The sequence below is a fragment of the Geospiza fortis genome, unplaced genomic scaffold, assembly GCF_000277835.1.
Source record: "Geospiza fortis unplaced genomic scaffold, GeoFor_1.0 scaffold182, whole genome shotgun sequence".
NCBI classification, from domain to species: domain Eukaryota; kingdom Metazoa; phylum Chordata; class Aves; order Passeriformes; family Thraupidae; genus Geospiza; species Geospiza fortis.
Genome location: NW_005054367.1, coordinates 3788087 through 3806433, shown reverse-complemented (window position 1 = coordinate 3806433; position 18347 = coordinate 3788087).

Genomic DNA, 18347 nt, shown 5'->3' with positions numbered 1-18347 from the left:
AGGCCCTCCTTGATATACCTGATAGATGTCCTTTGAAAAGTATCTGGAAATCATGTTAAGTTTTCCTATTATAGCAATGGGCAAAATGAATTTTACTAAGACTAGCAGATTTTGATCTTAATGACAGAAATAATTTACCAGAAAAGGCAGAGGAAAAAAGGAGGATGTAAAAAGGGACTGATTAACAGCTGCACTTAGACAAGATCAAATAATCTAATAAAATTAAGTATCTCTGCAAGACCAAAATAAGATCCAGAAAACTAGACTCTGTTTGAGTCAAGTAATAAAGATGTTGTAGCCCATAAAAGTTTATGTGGAAACCTACTCCTCTAAAATGATAAAAACTAATTTAACCCAGAATAGTTATGAAGTTACCAAATTACCCTTTTTTTAAACTTTCTTTTAATGTCAGTCATATTTCATTGATCCCATGACAGATCTCAGTGCAGCGCTTGAGTTTCCACCCTGTGAAATTAGACACATAAATGAATTTTTTCTCTCTTCTGATATTTCTGAGAGCTTTTACTGCTATTCCCAGACTTTTACCTGCACTAGCATGTCAGTAAGTTGTTTCCTGCCCTAAAGATTTTGTCATATTATTGATTGGCTTATTTTATATTTGGTGGATGGACAGGTAGAAAGCGCTTTTCTGAAGTGTCTTCACAACCCCCACCTTTATGCATCTCTAAAATGAGCACTTATCGTAATCAATGGAAAGAAATAGGCACTTCTGGGGGCTTCTCTTGACTCAGATGTCTGTGTTCAGGAGGTGACTCATACCTTTGCAGGGCCTTTTTGTCTCCACTGATATTAAGGCAGACTGAGGTCATTAGGTCAAATGTAAATTTGATCAGACAACCTGCCCACCCCTGCTAAGTGCATTAAAATGGGGAATGTCAAAAAAAATTACTGTTGCCCTAAATTATATCTTCTTCCTTTTTCTCCTCATTTCCTGCCTGAACCAGCTCCCTAGGGATGTCGTGTTGTAACAGGAGAAAGTTTAATTAATGAGTTGGTTCTCCACAGTAGAAACTTCCTGTTATTCTCAAAAGAGCAATGTTCATCCACAGGTTTGGCATTAGCCATGTCACAACCCAAGTTACTTTGGCTGTTTGTGGGGCAAGCAGAACATGCTAGAGAGAATCATAGAATCATTTGGGTTGGAAAAGACATCTAAGATCCACAAGCTCAGAGCACAGACACATTCTACAGCTCAGGGTGCCCAAAATGCACACAGTTTGTGTCACACAAACATGACCTGGACCTCCAGACAATGTTTTCCAGCTTCCTCCCACTGCTTTCTGTTCTTCTGTTTCTTTGGACCAAGTGGTGAAGAATCATGACATAGGAGAGGGATGGCAAAGAGTGAATTTGTGAGATGGAGCCACATCCCCAAACATGTTTTCGGGCAGGCCTGTGCAAACATGGGGACCTGTGGCAGCAGCTCTCTGGCAACAAAGAGCAAGGCACAACTTTCCTTGGCATTGTCCTGGGGAAGGCTGTGAGAAGATCAGAGAAAAGAATGAGAAACAATTCTTATCTTCACTTGCTGCACCTGTTGTTGTGAACACGTGGAATGTGTTATGGAGATTTGTTTGCTGAAGGGTGGTTTCTTGATTAACAATGGTGATGGTGTTTGGATTGAAGGACCAATTGGGTCCACCTGTATCATGACCGTCTGTAAGGGTGATGGATTTCTTAATAAGATAATAAAGTGATTGATCAGCGTTCTGAGAAGCATTGCTAATTATTACCCAGCTGGGGGCATGCAGTGGCAGGGACCCTCAAGGGGAAAGATTTCTGGGTTTGTGCCATGGCCACTCCCTTCCTCTGGCAGGAGAAAATAGAGACACAAGCCACAGTGTGCCTTGACACATTCTACATCTGCCTCCTTGCTACCTAACACATGATTCAGCCTCTGTTTTGAGTTTCTAGGTTAAGTGAATCAAAATACTATTTATAGACCAATAATACAATATGAAAAGTATTCTTACTTCCAACAGTATGCACAGTAATTGATGTTGATGCCTGTTGACTGGAAGATAAAGGGGGAGATAGGGAAATTCAGTAAGCCTGGCCTCAAATCCTTGGGTTATTTCTACTCTCTGCAGAGGGTTTTGGATGCAAGTGTCTGTGAGCCCTTCAGAGAGCTCAAAGTTGTCAGCACTGTGTTATTGCTAAAATATATTTTTTTTATTTTGAAAGTTAGTGGCTGATTTATGATAGTTTTCCTTTGCTTATAGAGAGTATAATACCAGCTGATTTCTCTATTGGCAGTGACAAACTGTGGAAGACTGGAGTGGTGTTAGTCTCTTCCTGAGTTTGATGTGAAGCAGAATTTTCTCCCAGCAGTCTGCAGCCCACAGCCATATCCCATGTAATGCTCTTCCACCTGTGGTATCCTGTCACCTTATGTATGCACACATCTAATGTATGTTAATTTCCACCACAACAAATAATTGTGGCTGAAATAGCTGGTCCACTGAGAATTTTTGCTGATTTATAGTCTACCCTTGTCTATACTATAGATTTAAAGTGATCCATCTACTGCTGAGCACCTAGAGCTCCATTTGGATGGACTCCTTATGGCAATCAACCACAATTTGCAGGACAATATCTTTGCCTGCTTTCCAACAGAGGTGATTCTCACTGGTGGAAATTTTGGCTGTCACAAAGATGATTTGTCATTGTGCAGTTGTACCAGTTAGTGAAAGTGGGGAGATGGGAGCTGCGGGCAGAACTGTAGCACACACAGTCCCTTTTGGGGTCTAACTTAGTTGCTGGTGAATTAATTGCCATTAAAATATATGCAAATGAGCTGGGGTTGTCAAGAAAGAAATATATTACAAAATTCCCTATTCTGCTGGAAACTGGCTGTAAAACATAATAATACTCATGGAGCTCAGAAAGCTGCTGAACTGCTGACTCAGAGAAGATGAGGGATGCACACTGCAGGACAACTGTGTGTCCAACTTGTGTTGGTCTCCTAAAAGTTTCCAGCATATCACCACCTACTGAATATCAGCCACAGGATGAACTTCTAGACAGTCTTTTGGTCTGACCAGTGTGGCCATTCACGTACACAGTAATAAAAGGAGAATTAACAGATCCAGGTCAAGTACTTGAAGATCACTAAGAGCCCTTTCTGGCCCTAAAGTCCCAGTCTTGTCCTTATCAGACATTTTCCTCTGGTAAAGATTTCAAATAATTAAAAATTCAGACTTTAGGGCATATTTCATGTGCTTCAAGATTAAAAATATGGGAATATTTTCCATACTATTTGCACAGTCTCAGAGGGCTGATTCCTTACCGATGGATTTGGGTTCATGCTGCCTTCAGAGAACCAGCCTTTAGCGACAATGACCAAAATATCTGTGAAAAATACTCAGATAAAAAAAAAAAAACTCCAAAATATATTCATTGCAGTCACAGACTAAGAAAAAGTAGGAAATGAACTTCAAACAAAACAGATATACACTGTTGATAAAAAATCCTGATTATAAAAAACCTATTCTAAGAGAATGTGTTCATCAGATCTAGGATAGCTGAGTTTTTCGCAGCAGCAGAAGGAAAACCATCCACTATGAAACTGCATAACAGTTTCCCTTCTTTGGGAAGGTTACTCATGAGAACTATCTTTTTTTTTTCCTTTCACCCAAAAATCTCTTTTTTCATCCTATCAGATTTACCTAAGTTGCCCTTTAAAACCACTTGATTAAATTTAGACTGCATTCCTTCACAAATTTTGTTATCATCTTCAGGTAGATATTCTGTTATGTCTAGGTGTTTACATGGAAAGCAGATGTATATACAGAGGCAGATCTAGAAATAAATACATAGATTTTAGAGATTACCTCTTCATGCTTCTTATATCCTGCTTAATTCTAGCTGGTATGAGCAAGCTCACACACTTAGATCATGAATTAGAGCAGATTAAACTCAATGGAAAGCTCACACTGACTTCAACAGATATTAGATCATGCTACAGAAAGGGTAATAGACCTTTCAGTAGAGAAAATGAAAGTGTAATAATACCCTGGCTTAGTGTATAATCATGTCTTCATCTAAGAGGAAGCCTCAGTGTCTGCAATAATCCACTGACTTCTTACAGCTGAAAGGTTTACTCTTTTGGCTCACATCTTACTCTTTTGGTACCCAAGGTCAAGGATTCATTTCCTACCAATAGCCAGGATGTTGGAAGGGAGGCATGTGGTATTTGCTGGGTCCCCAGGACGAAGGAGGAATTGAGAATCTGACTCCATTCTTAGAAGGCTAATTTATTCTTTTATGATACTATATCGTATTAAAGAACACTATACTAAACTATACTAAAGAATAGAGAAAGGATGCAGACAGAAGGCTAAACAAGATACTGATGAAAAACTCGTGACTGCTTCCAGAGTCCCAACACAGCCCGACCATGATTGGTCATTAAGCCAAAACAATTCACATGGAACCAATCAAACAACCACCTGTTGGATAAACAATCTCCAGACCATGTTCCAAAGCAGCAAAACAGAGAGAAGCAATCAGATAATTATTGTTTTCATTCTTCTCTGAGACTTCTCAGCTTCCCAGGAGAAGAAATTCTGGCAAAAGGATTTTTCAGAAACTATGACAGTGACAGAGGCAGCTGTATCTGTGCATGAGACAGCCATGGAACAATGTGAACTCTGGCTTTTACAGGGATTTGTCAAAAAGGAATAATATCTAATAGAAAAATTTAGTTTATTAATTCTTCCTCTAAACCTCTACTTCAGACACTATAAACCCCAGTTTTTATTGACAGCACATATAACTGGCACATAACTCTAAGTTTGCTGATAGACACAGCTTTTTGAGTACTGGCATTTATGATATTAAAATATATGTAACTCTGATTATTGCAGAAGCTATATCTCTGCTACTAAACTGAAAGATGTCAGGCAATACCCCCAGACTCTAAAATGCTGTTCATCCTGGTACACTGACAAGGGCAGATTTGCCAATATCTCCTGGAATCCCACAAGATTCCTGGGCAGATTTGATCATTCGCAGTAGATTACTTTGGAACATAAGAGAACCTGGCAATATGCACATGGACTGGTTTGTGTCACATGGACGTCCTGCCCAGTGCCAAACAGTTGGAGACAAAGGATTTGAATCTGTCTCCCAGCACATCTTCATCCAGTCCAGAGGAAAACTGGTTATTAAAGTCCGTTCCAGGTAACATTGCTGCATTTTGAAGAGTGACCAGGTGCACTAGAGTGAAGAATATTGCAATTGCTGGTCTATATTCCCTGCATTATAAACATTAGTCTGAGGAGGTTTCAGTGAAAGGATTAACTGCAACGATAATAATAAAAAAAAACTTTTAAAAAACAGACCAGATAACAAAGATTTATATAAGAACATTTTCCAAATGTACATGTTTTCAACTGACATGTATCTTTTATCTGTCATGTAGGATGTGAGAAGAAAAACCAATATGCTGCTGCTTCAGCTCTTGATAGCATCTTATCAGCACTGTACAACAATGAGTCATGTAGAGCTTTTCCAGCTCATACCTGGGTGAAAAATTATTGACTGCGAGGAGGAACTACTCAGAAAGAAGATAGCAAAGAAAAAGTATACATACCTTACATCTCTGAAAACTCTCTCCCTTGTATTCTTTGTCACTGGGAGACAGAAATAACAATACCAAAGGACATGAAATTAATCTCAGAACTCCAGTAAAAGCATATGGAGAAGGCTGACTCCAGCTAATCAACTTTGACAGTCTTTCATCTGCTGCAATATACCATGAGTACTCTCCTTACAGGAAAGATAAATGGGTGTTTGAGGCAAGAAATTCTCTCTAATGAGAGATTCTGACTGGTACAAGTTGCCAGGATCAGTGGGAACATATTCCCAGCCCATCATCACCTCCACCTTGCCTTTTACTGTGTCTCTTGTAACATTTTCCATTCCTTCCACAGATTCCTGGGCTCTTTCATTTTTAAGTAAGCAGATGCAGGAACGCAGATGCTACCTTGATTTAGCAATAACCTCCTTTTCAAGCTGTCTTCTACCAAGATTGTCAAGAGCCATGACTTCCAATCCCATCTTCTGTATTCTCTCCACCCCATCCCACTGTCCATCAGCAAAACAAGTTTTTATATACATTCAGGCCTACAATGGCAGAAAGAAAACTTCCTTTCAAAATAGAATATTTATTTACTCAGGTGTAACTAGCATAAAGTAAGTTATAAAATGGGGAGAATGTTCAGTCACAGATATCACAAAGCCAGAGCTTCTCCACTTTAGTTCTCAAGTTCTCATATTAGCACTTTAGAAAAAGTCTAGGAAATAACTGACATCCCCCAGATAGGACTCAGCAAAAAATCAAAAGTGCCCATTTTAAATTAAAAACATTATATTTAAACCTAATCCATAAAGAAAGGACATGGACTTTTAAGTTAATAATGATTTCAGTTCAGTTTTCCAGAGACAGCTTCTCCTCCTCTTCCTGGCCTAGGAAATACATTGCAGCATAAAAACTTCTAATGATATTAGCACTATTGTAACTATGGCATAATAGTGTAGATTATCATGGTATTGTAACTAAAAATATGCAAAATGTCCAATTCTGTTATCATTGTATTGATTTAGCTGTTCCACACACCTCAACAACAGCATCACTGACTCATGCAGTGAATTCAGCTTTACACCATTTCAGTTCTTTCAGTGCCACATTATACAAAATCTTCCTGCCTTACCTCACAGTCTCTGTGGGTGGAATTTCATCTCATTTAAAACACGCACAGAAAGGATGTCAGCTGCCAAACAAATACCCGAGTGTCTCTTTATGGTCATCAGGAAGAATTAAATTATTCAAGCATGTGATTAACTTAAATGATTTTAGGATGAGTAGAATAGCACCCTATAAGTCCCAAATTTTGACTGTGATGCCTGTAAAGGAAGTCAAGGAAGAAGAATTCATCTGGAGTCATCTATGCAAGTAACTCTTGTGCAAAAAAGTCTTGCTGTTTGAGTTTTTCCAGAAGAATATTGACTTTGTTCAGGATATCAGACAAAACTTGAAGTATGATTTAAAAGACTGAAAATGTCCAGCAGGCTTAACAAAATATGCCTTCCTCATAACTTCTTAACTGCCATTTCCCCCTGCTTAAACTTTTAAATACTCAATTTTTTCAGCACAGCTAAAAACAGATGTGATTCTCCCCCGAGAGAAGAGTTTATTAAATGGCAAACCCTAGTGGGTTCATTTTTGGATGAGAAATACCAGAAGACCTGAATAAAAAAGAGCATTCTGTTTGTATAAGGTTTGTGATAACTGTAACAAACATCTTCTCTGCAGGGTTGAGGCTTTGTTGGAACCACTGTTTAGGGACAGAAATAACTAACAAAGACAAATCAGGGAATGCAAAGGAGAAGAGTGAACAATTTACCGGAATCAAATTATTTTGTCTCATTAAATGTAAGTGCTACAGCTGAGAGCAAATCAGCACTTTCAAATCAGAAAATCAGCTCTGCCAGCTCCAGCAAGGAGCCATTACACCCTTCTGCTAATTCTTTCAGGGCTTGTACCCACACCTGAGAGGCTCTGAATGCCTTTGGCTGCCCCAAAACCAGCCAAAGTGATGGATGCTCACATCACCACTAAACTCAGTATTTACTATTTACTAATCATGTTGTTCAGCTTAGAGATTCCAAAAAATGGTTAAACACCACACAGCACTCCCTTCTTCCCTCACACAGTGGGATGGGAGACAGAATTGGGGAAAAAAAAGTAAAATTCTTGAGTTGAGATAAAGACAGTTTATAGGACAGAAAATGAAGAATAAAGAACAATAATGATCAATAATAATTATGATACATAAGCAATGCACAATGCAATTGCTCTTTACCAACAAACCCATGCCCAGCCAGCTCCCAGTCTGCACCCCTGGCCGGCTTTCCCCACACTTTAAATCCTGTGATGCCATGTGGTCTGGAATATCTATTTGGCCAGTTCACAGAATCACAGAATGACTGTGAATGGGTTGGAAGAGACCTTAAAGATCACCGAGTCCAACCCAGTCCCAACACCTCAACTAAACCCTGGCACCCAGTGCCACATCCAGACTTTGTTAAACACATCCAGGGATGGTGATTCCAACCCCTACCCAGGCAGCCATTCCAGAGCTTTATCAGCCTTTCTGTAAAGCTTCTTCCTAATATCCAACATATATTTCCCTTGAAGCAGCTCGAGATGACCCCTTGAGTTGGGGTCAGCTGTCCTGGCAGTGTCCCCTCCCAGCTTCTTGTGCCCCTTGAGCCTCCCCTCTGGTGTGAGAAGCTGAAAAGGCCTTGACCTAAAGTAGGCACTGTCCAGCAGCAACTAAAATATCAGTGTGCTATCAGCATTATTCTCATTCTAAATTCAAAATGCAGACCTGTACCAGCCATTAGGAAAAAAATTAACTCCATCCCGCCTGAAACCAGGACAATCTCATAAAGCCTTTTTTCCTTCCTTCTCTGACTATAAGCTGAATTTGTAGTAGAAGGTAATTTGTAGTTTTCCTTTGAAACAGAGAAAATATAAATTCTTGATTTTGCAGAATTATCATTAATTAAATCATTAAATAGTATCCATTGATTATGCCACCGTAACAAACCATAAGGCAAAAAACCACTGCAAACATTTCTCTTCTGCACTCAGAAAATCTGGCCATCCTTGCTCTCAGGACAATGAGTTAAGAGAAGTAACAGAAACACAATAAACTTTTAAGAAAACATTGACAGTAATCTTTTTTCGGCCACTTACTCTGCTTGTCACTGGATCTCTCTGGGAAATACTCAGAGAGTTCCTATAACTTATGAGAGACAATTTGAGAAAGAAGAAAACTAGTAAACAGATAGAAACAAGTGATTATTAAACAAGAATTTTTGATTTATACTGGCTGAATTATTTATAACAAAACATTCACTCATATAATTGCAAAGCCTTATGTAAGACCACAGCCATCAAATTCATTTATTACATTCTAGAAGTACTCCAGTATATATCCTTATAGCAAACATAAGATCAAACACAGGAAAATCAACAACAGCATAAACACAAACTGAAAAATGAGAGGACAGCTTTCAAAACAAAAAGAATAAATTTATGTTTAATTATTCAGTAAAATTACTTAAAACTACAAAAGCAATGGAACTGTTATTAATGTTTCCATTAAGAAGCAGCATGTCATTTCTCCAATTAGGTTTTTTACTGTTAGTGAGAGGCTGTCACTCTCTGAGGGCTAATCTGTGTTTCAAATGGCTCTTGCAAGAACAGGTTCAGATCAGCCTCAGAGACAAAGCTGAAACAGAACTCAGTCTTCTTGAAATGAAGAATGAAATTAATTAGAGCTTGTTTCCTGTCTGCTGCATGTTGGTTGAGGTGGGCAGTGATTCAGACAATAACTATAATTTAGTCCATCCCAGAAGGAAAATTATAGCAGTTCAGGAGTATTTTTTTTTTAATATTGGTTGTAAGTGTGCAGAGCAGACTGTCTGTAATTCAGAAAAAACAATAAGCTGGTGAGCCAGCAGAAAGAGAATGATCTTCCAGACTGTGGCTGAGCCACGGAGCTGAGCCAGGACGCCCTGATCACCAGCTCTGAACTGCAGCAAACAGGTGCTGCCAGGTTTTTATCACTCCTCTCTCTCCTGCTACACTCAGCAGATACACAAAGACATTTAAACAAGAGGATGAGGCTCCAGCACAAACACACAGTGCATTTGGTACACTCCAGTCTCAAGGAAATTTCTTCACTACAGTTCCAAACCATCAGATGCAAACTAATCTGTGCTTGAGCTGTTTCAGTCCAAACACTGATGAAAGGACAAAATCAGTTTTGTTTTGGTTTTTTTTGTAATGTTGTCCAAGGCAAGGAGCCTGCCCAAAACAACTACTGTGGTTGATTTTTTTACCATCAAGTATAATCAGAACCCAAACCTGTTGCAATGGGGATATTTCATTTACTTTGTTATATGATGAAAATGAGAAGCATTGCTGAATTTCAAGGAAAGCGCCCAAAAGCACAGCAAAGACTCCCTCCCTAATTGGTGCTTTTTTTTTTTAAGTTGTCATTTGCAATCTTATTTTTCATTTTGTAGCTAATAATCTGTAATCTTTGCAGCTCATCTGCCACCTTGTGGCCCATCTGCATATTTTTCTTGGAGCTGAAAAGGAAGAAAGAGCTCCTTAGCAAAACCTCTGCATCTGTTCTGCACTTGCCAGCCTTCATTATTATTAGACTGATTAGCTTTTCATTCCACAGTGTGAAAAATTAGAAATCTAAATAGAAATCATCAGGCCATGTCTGTAAACTATCAATATATATTTGGTCTGGTGAGTTGTATATGAGTATATGTGGGGACAGAATCAGTTATATCTATTAAATCATATATGTGAATTCAGAATACATATATATATATATATATATATTTACACACATTGACAAAAATGAGGCTGGAAAAGGCCTTGTGATCTCACCTAATGAGTATTTTTCTGCAAAGCTGGACCAGATCTGATGGATCATTCTTGATAAGTACCTAAGCTTTTCACAAAATCTTCAAACGACAGAGATTGCTCAACCTCACAAATAACCTGTTCAAGTGCTGACTGTCTTGCTAGCAAGCAGCTGCTCCTCTGATTTAAGGCAAACCTTTGTTTTTAATCCCATCACTTTCTGCCCAGTGTGAACAGAAAGCAGAGTTTACTCCTTCCTTTCACATGTACAGAAAACATTAATGAATTTATATCAGTTTCAACTCTTTCTCTGATTTAACTGATTCTGATCTGGGTAAATGGGGGATATTTACACTAGAACTATCTGGGTTCAAATTATTTCCAAATAACTAAGGAGCTTGCATGTCCAATTTAAATCTCATTCAAGAGGCTTGATTTCTGAAGTGTCACTTTGCAAAAATAGGTCTCTGTACAGTGGAAATAAAAAGGAAACTAGAAACTGGGACATCAGAAATAACTGGTTGGTTTTGAAAATGAAAATGCTGATATTTATTTATGAAGAATAAATCAACATTTGTAACTCATGGTGATAAAAGTTTTAGCTAAAGAGGGTCCAGGTGTTTGATCTTGCTGTCTTGGCATCTTCCAAAATTACAGCGCACACACACCCCTCCCTTTGAAAAAAAATTTAAAATTGCTTCAAGTTTTTTCATATTTTATCTCAATTTCAAAAACAAGCAGCTACTCCATCTGCTGCAGCAGAACACATTTACAGAGTGGAGCTGCATGGGCTACATGCTAATACCATTGTGTGAGCTGCACAATTACTGCTCAAAGACAGATTAGATCTGCACATCAAAAGGATCCCAGAGAATGTGCCAATTTGAGGTGTTCATAAGGAGCACTCACTTCTACAGCTAGTGCCATGCTTATTAAAGGTACTTATGCACATTGCTGATATTAAAGATACCCCTCAATCTTATCTGGTTATTTATTGAGAGCTGTTTTTATATTAAATGTCATCTGACATACAGCTTCCTTGGCTGAAAGGGTGGAAGAAAAATGTACAGCAAAACTCATCAGGGAGATAAAATAATTTAATACCTTTTTCAGCCTTTGCTTTGAAGTGTCCTTCCCATCCCCAGTTCTGTCAAGCACAGAAGTTAACTACATTCTTTTCCTTCTGTGGCGTTGCCTGCTGATCACCAGTACTTCAGTCCACATCATCTCTTTTTCACACACCAATACAATCACGAGACCTCAGCTACAAATATGACAATATTGACTGTGGAGAGAGAGACACCCCCCTGCAAGGTTGGCAGGTCCTTGCTCCAGCTCCCTTTAGGCACATTTGAAAATGCCAAACCCCTCATTAACACCAGCCCAGACTAAATTAAGCCTCATCCCATGTCAGTACATGGCCACAGGTGAGTCACAGCTACAGCATGTTCCACACCTATTCTGGCTAAAGCACTGGCCTTATTTTTTTGGCCTCAAGATTGATTGTAATGGCAGGTGGATTAATTCAGTCCTGAACATCTCAAGTGGTCAGAAAAGCTTGGCTGTCATTTCCTGACAGGAGATAGAAAAGTTAAAACACAGACTACCACCGAGGGCAATGACTGATGCTTCCCTTGGAAGATCACTGTAATTTTTGCCTGAGGGCATTTATGGCACTTGCTGAAGGGTATCCCCCTGCTGATTTACTCACAAACAGATCAATATGTTGGCTGGGGGCAGAGAAAGTTGCAGGTTTTGAGATAATTTTGCCCAACTACAGCTGCTGGACATGGAAAGAGTTGAAAAGATACCTGCCAGCCGTGTGGCCAATGCCTTCCATCTCTCCCAGAGGGAGTCTCAATGCAAAAACACAGCACTTTTTGTGGGAGCATTGACCTCAGCCTGTCTCCATGGAGGCACAAGGTTGTCTCCAACTCCTTCTCATCTGTCCTGCCAGCCTGGGTGCCTCTCACAAGTTCTTTTCAGGCAGTGCAGCCCTGCCACTTTGTTTGCATTGGTTCTGATGCCTGTGATGGAGAAGGTCAAACCCCAGCTGCCTGCCCAGTGCAGGCTCTGTGCTGGGAATGGGAATGGGAAGGAGCTGGGACATCAGTGAAGGGGCTCAGCTGCAGCTGCCTCCAGGCAGGGGATGCATAGGGCCATGCAAGGAATGCATAGGGCCAGGCAGGGGATGCATAGGGCCATGCAAGGAATGCATAGGGCCAGGCAGGGGATGCATAGGGCCATGCAAGGAATGCATAGGGCCAGGCAGGGGATGCATAGGGCCATGCAAGGAATGCATAGGGCCAGGCAGGGGATGCATAGGGCCATGCAAGGAATGCATAGGGCCATGCAGGGAATGCATAGAGCCATGCAGAGAGTGCATACAGCCATGCAGGGAAGCTGCAGGCTGCAGTCACCACCACATTTCACCAGGCTGAACCTCAATACCACCATTCCCCCTGGCAGCCAGCAATGCCAGGAAGCCTCTCATGCAGCAGATGGGCCTGAAGTGGGACATGAGCCCTGCAAACCCCTCCAGACACTCTGTCTCTGTTTTCTGACCACACAGCATCGACCTCAGCACATTCCTCATCAACAACTTGCACATGTCCTCCATGAGCCCCAGGCTAAATATTTATTGGAAGTGGGCACAAGGTATGACCTGCACTCTGCTGCTTTCCCCCTGAAGTGTTTGTGCTGCAAAATAAAACACTATTGATCCCTGCTTTAAAAATCACAGGGTACAACAGCTCCAGCTGCTTGTGTGGCAGAATTATAACGTGTCACTGCTTCTTGTGAAGTGTGAGAGAGCAGGAGGAGTGACCCTCACAGCTCTGAAAATGGAGAAGCTCCATCTGCTTCACCTGTTTGATGGACTTTCCTCTGGGAGCAAACACAAGACGCCTCGAGTTGTTTCTTACACAAAAGCTCCTCCTGCCACCTCTCTGTGAAGCATGGTCACCAAGAAATTCAAACAGTGTCCATGGTATTACAAGGGAGACCTTGGAATTACATGGAATTATGAGGGAGACTGGCTCCTTTCCCATCAACCAAGAGCATGAGGGTGTTGCAGAGGCCTCAGAGCAGACTCTGCCCCAAGTACCTTCCAAGCAATTAAAAAACATTCTAATGAAGCACAGAGATGGCCAGAGCAGGGTACAGAGAAGACATCTTCCATGTGGGCACTCAAGACAGGTTTCAGATGAAAACCTCAAAGGAAGTGACAGAAAAGAGAAGAAATAAAAGTATAACCAAGCTGGCCAGTTATATCCTCATGAAGGATGTCTAAGAAGGAAGAGGCAAGGGAAGATTAAATAAGGTGGGCAGAATAAAGATGGAAAATATTTACCACAGCCTTTGAAGGAGGAAAAAGGAAAAAATAAAATTTACAAGCCAGAGAGCATCCCTGCAGAGCATCTGATGGGATCACAGCTGGGTCCCATGTGCTATGTCTCCCTCAAATTTCTCTTACATATGTATTTAAGACCATCTGCATTCACTCTTTGCTATTTCAGAACTAGTCCAAAGAGCTCCCTTGAATAATACATTTTTTGTCTGTACCAATATTTTAAAACAAAGCAGTTCTGCATTATTTGTTCCAATCTGTCTGCAGTTTAAATTCTGCCACAGCAGAATGTTTCAGCATGAAATGCATTTGAAATATAAAATTGTTTATGCGGCTTTTTCCCCCCTTTCCAACTGAAAACAACCCAATGTACCAGTTGTAATGGATTTTTAAACACATTTATCATTAGAGAATCTTTTCAAGGAGTAAAAGCCAGTAAGTGGAACATAAATGGACCTTCTTTATAATATTTCCCCATGGTATGGCTGTGCACTAAAATATGTGCCAGAGCCTTACACCCTCCAACAACATTTTCTTTGTATTTGCCATGAATGAAATTTTCAGATTAAAAGAAAAAGTTTAAAAGGGAACAACATCTTTAATTACTACAGTTAAGCAGACATTCTTCTCTCAGCACAGATCTCCCCACTGCCATTCATTATGTAGGAAAAGCCAGACAAATCTCTTCAGACTATGAGGCATTTCCAGAAAGGACTTGTTGTCTTTCCCCATCAAGGAGTTGAAAGACATCTGTTTCTCAAATGAATAGAGCCAGAAGTAGCTAAGAACATCCCCAAAACCTCAAGTTCAGTCTGTTCTAATTTTCCTAGTGTCAAACAATGGTAAATTATTTGCCTACTTACCTGGCATGGACACAGTTTTGTTCTGCTCTTGCTGTGAGAGGCTCTAAAACACTCTGTCACATCTGCATTTATAAATTCTCTGAATGCAAAAGTGTTGAAGAAAGACCATATTGGCCACGTTGTTATTGAGATCATGTCTTGCCTCTGGGGAAACTCTTGCAAGCAGGGAATTTATTTTATTACTCAATTTGTCCAGAGAGAGTGAATTGTGAATGGTTTTTTGATTGTCTGGAGTGAAAGTTAGATTTGCTTTTTCTGAATATCTCCCTGCACAGTAGAGGTGTTATCCTAACTTTACTAAGAACTCAGTTTAAGAAAGCATCTAGATTCTATGCCATAGATTTTTTTTTTAGCAAGAATTTATTTCCAAGGCTTCAAGATTTGCCATTGTTTGGGGATAATAAAAAGTATATCTTTTACTTTCCCATTGGCTGTCTCAAAATAAAAGATCCCTGAATCTGTACTGTCACTAAGAACCCAACCCATTAGGAAAAGCTCTAAATTACTTATCCAAGGGCACTACTATGAAAATGTTACTAAGTAGAACATGAGTCTTCATTTCAACTTCAGAATCAGCAATAAACTGCATGCCACATCCTAAAAAAACTATCAATAATTACAAAGAATATAGGAAAATAGTAACATCACACCTATCAGTTAAAAAAGGAGGTTTGAGCTGGGTTTCAGCCATGCCTAAGAAGCAGCTGTGGATGCAGAGGATTGCAAAACTTCACATGCCTATTGACCCAGAGATGTAAGAGTGGCCAGGATTTCTCACAGTGCTGCATCTCTTGTAGTAATGGCTGCTGTAATAGTTTTATGGCCCATAGAAGAAAATTAGTGTATCCAGGCTGTAAGTTGTAAACTTGTGATCCTCGACACCGTGACCTGAAAATATGTGTTTCATTTGCTGAAGCTCTGTGCATCTTGCCACTCACACCCCTTCCAGTCTTGGCTCCACGCAGAACATAGCAAAAGGCCTAATTTTACCCTCAGAAAGGTACATGCAGACCTCAAAGGCTTCAGACAGACTTATCTGGCCATAGCTGAACATATTTCAGAGCCATTACTACTTGCTCTATGCTGCAGACATGTCTGCCCCCATCAAGAGATCAGGGCAAGATTCATTGATGAGAGAGAAAATTAACAGTTGAAAGACTAAAACGAAACGTGAGTAAGGAAACTTGTTTAAAAGAAATCGCTTTCTTATGACATATTTGTTTTGATTAAAAAATGATTATTAATTGAATTTTTTTTAATCACAAAATGCCTCTGCAATTATAGCAAATAAATTATAGCAAATAAAGCAAATAAAGCAAAGAAATGGAAATGAACACATTTATAATAAGGATGTAATCAGAGGAGGCCAGTCTCCTAAAACCTCCTGTTCTATAATCACAGCTGCATGAAATATGTAGGCAAAAGCTCAGTGTTTTTCCCAGAAAACAATTTATATCTTGCTAGGACAGTTAATTATGCTCCCTGCTACTTTTCAAAACACCTTTAAAGGGAAGAAATCACATATCCCAGATCCCTCAGCCTGACAGCTCTGACTGCATGGCTCTTGTGTTCACTGACATCTTTGCATCTTTATTGTGCCTTTAATACACATTGACTTAATGTGGCAGACAAAACTTAACTTCTGCCTGAATATGCTCCAAAACATCTTTGAGAGTAATGATGCAAAAAGAATCCTCTCGCTCTCCATCCCCTCCCTCCTCCCTCCTGTGTGTGTTCATGGCAGGACAGGCAGACACATGTGCATCACTCATGCATGGATGTCAGCACAATTTTTCATGCTTATTTTTTTAAGCTGAGACATTTTGTTAGAAAAAAATACCTCAGTTTAGATACTCAAGTGTCAAGGAAAAAAAATCCACATTATTATGATAGGAATTTTTTTGCTTTCATGTGTGCCAGCACAAACTTCATTTGGACTTGATGTTAGCAGAACTTGAATGTTTATGAGTCTGCTTTTCATGAAGATTTATTCCTGAGGCACATTTGAAAACCTCACTAGTGATGTGTGTCACCACTTACACAGTGACAATATGGGGTCTGCCCATTGCTGCTCCACCTGCACCTGCTATAAAGGAAAATACTGGCTTCAAACCTTTAGAGCTCAGGTTTTCTACATGGTGTGTATACGAAAATAATTCTTGCCTCCACCCTTTTTCTTGATATTCTGCTGCATGATACTATGACTACAAACCTGCTCCTGCTTTTTGTGATGCTGCACAGCTCTGATCTCAGAAATTTGGGGGAAAAACAACTAGTAGTGATGCTTCTGCTTCTAAGGATAGAGTAATGTAAAAGGCAAAACCTGTAGCAGGTCTCTGCTATCTCTTTTCTTACATCATACACTAGAGGAACAGAACTGTCATCAATATTTTTAAGTCTTTGCTGTAGCCACTTAATTAGAGTTCTCTGCAATTTTCAGAATTTATGCCTCTAACTCGACTCTAGTTAATATTTTGCCATGCAAACAATAAACATTATCGGTGATTATTACTGCAAAACATGTTCATACCGTTTTAAGTGCCCTGTGTTTTGCAGTGGCAAGCACTGGGAATGCTTTCCTGGATGACAAGTCCCCTGCACAGCTAAGCTTCCCTCTTAGGTCAACAAAATAAAACAAGACAAAGTGCAGGATAACAGATCAATAGACAGAAAGCCTGAGGGTTTCTGGAAGAGAAAAAGAGATGGAAGAGTGGAAACTTTAGTGATTTTAGAAAGTACGAAGATAAAATAAATAGGAAGAGGCACAGTAACAGATGTATAGCACAGGGGAAAGCAGCGCAGAGAAAGAAAATGTAAGAGTGGATGAAGTTCAGCATGTAAAAGATAATGAGAATGAGCCAAGAAGAAATTTTCTCTAAAAATAGCTTGAAAATTAATGAACCCGGCCCTAGTCCTCACAACACTACCAGAAAGGCTCAAGAACAGGGATGTTTCCATCCCAATCTCTAAAAGCCAAAGCACAGCCCCATGTTGCTACTGTAAAGAAAATTAAACCAGCACACACCATTACCCTGGGCAGCTTCAGCCAAGTGGTTCCTCAGTGCTGCAGTGTCTGCACTGGGTCAGACACATCCTACTGCTCATGGCTAAATTACACAGAGACATTGCCAGCCAATGGATCAAAACTGCCTTCTCCCCACTTACCAGCTTGGGAAAGGCAGGAGACACAAGTTAGATAAAAACACAGATCACTGCATGTTTCTTGGAGGTTAAATAAAAATCCACATGAATGATAGAATATGGGAATGAGCTAATATAAATTCACCTGAAACACCATTCAAGACTTAGCAGGCAGCACAACTGTTTCACTCCAAATTCTCATCATACTTTAACAATTTTGAAGGCAAACAAGACCTTGGGTAATAATCACTGTCTTGCAAAACTGTCTTCTGGTTTTAAGGATCAGGTCTTATTTATATGAGGAGGGAACACTGGGGAAATCAAGATCAACAAGGACTTGTGGAAGGAGACAAGCCCTCTTTAAAAGCTCCCTGCTGGAGGGAACCCAGCACTCCCAGTGCTTGTGGGGGACCACTGAAACTGGGTCCAGTTTCCATGGCTCTCACAAGCCTCTGGATCCCATGGGGTAAAGCCTTTGATGGATCTCTTTTGCCTGGAAGAGCTTTAGGAGAAA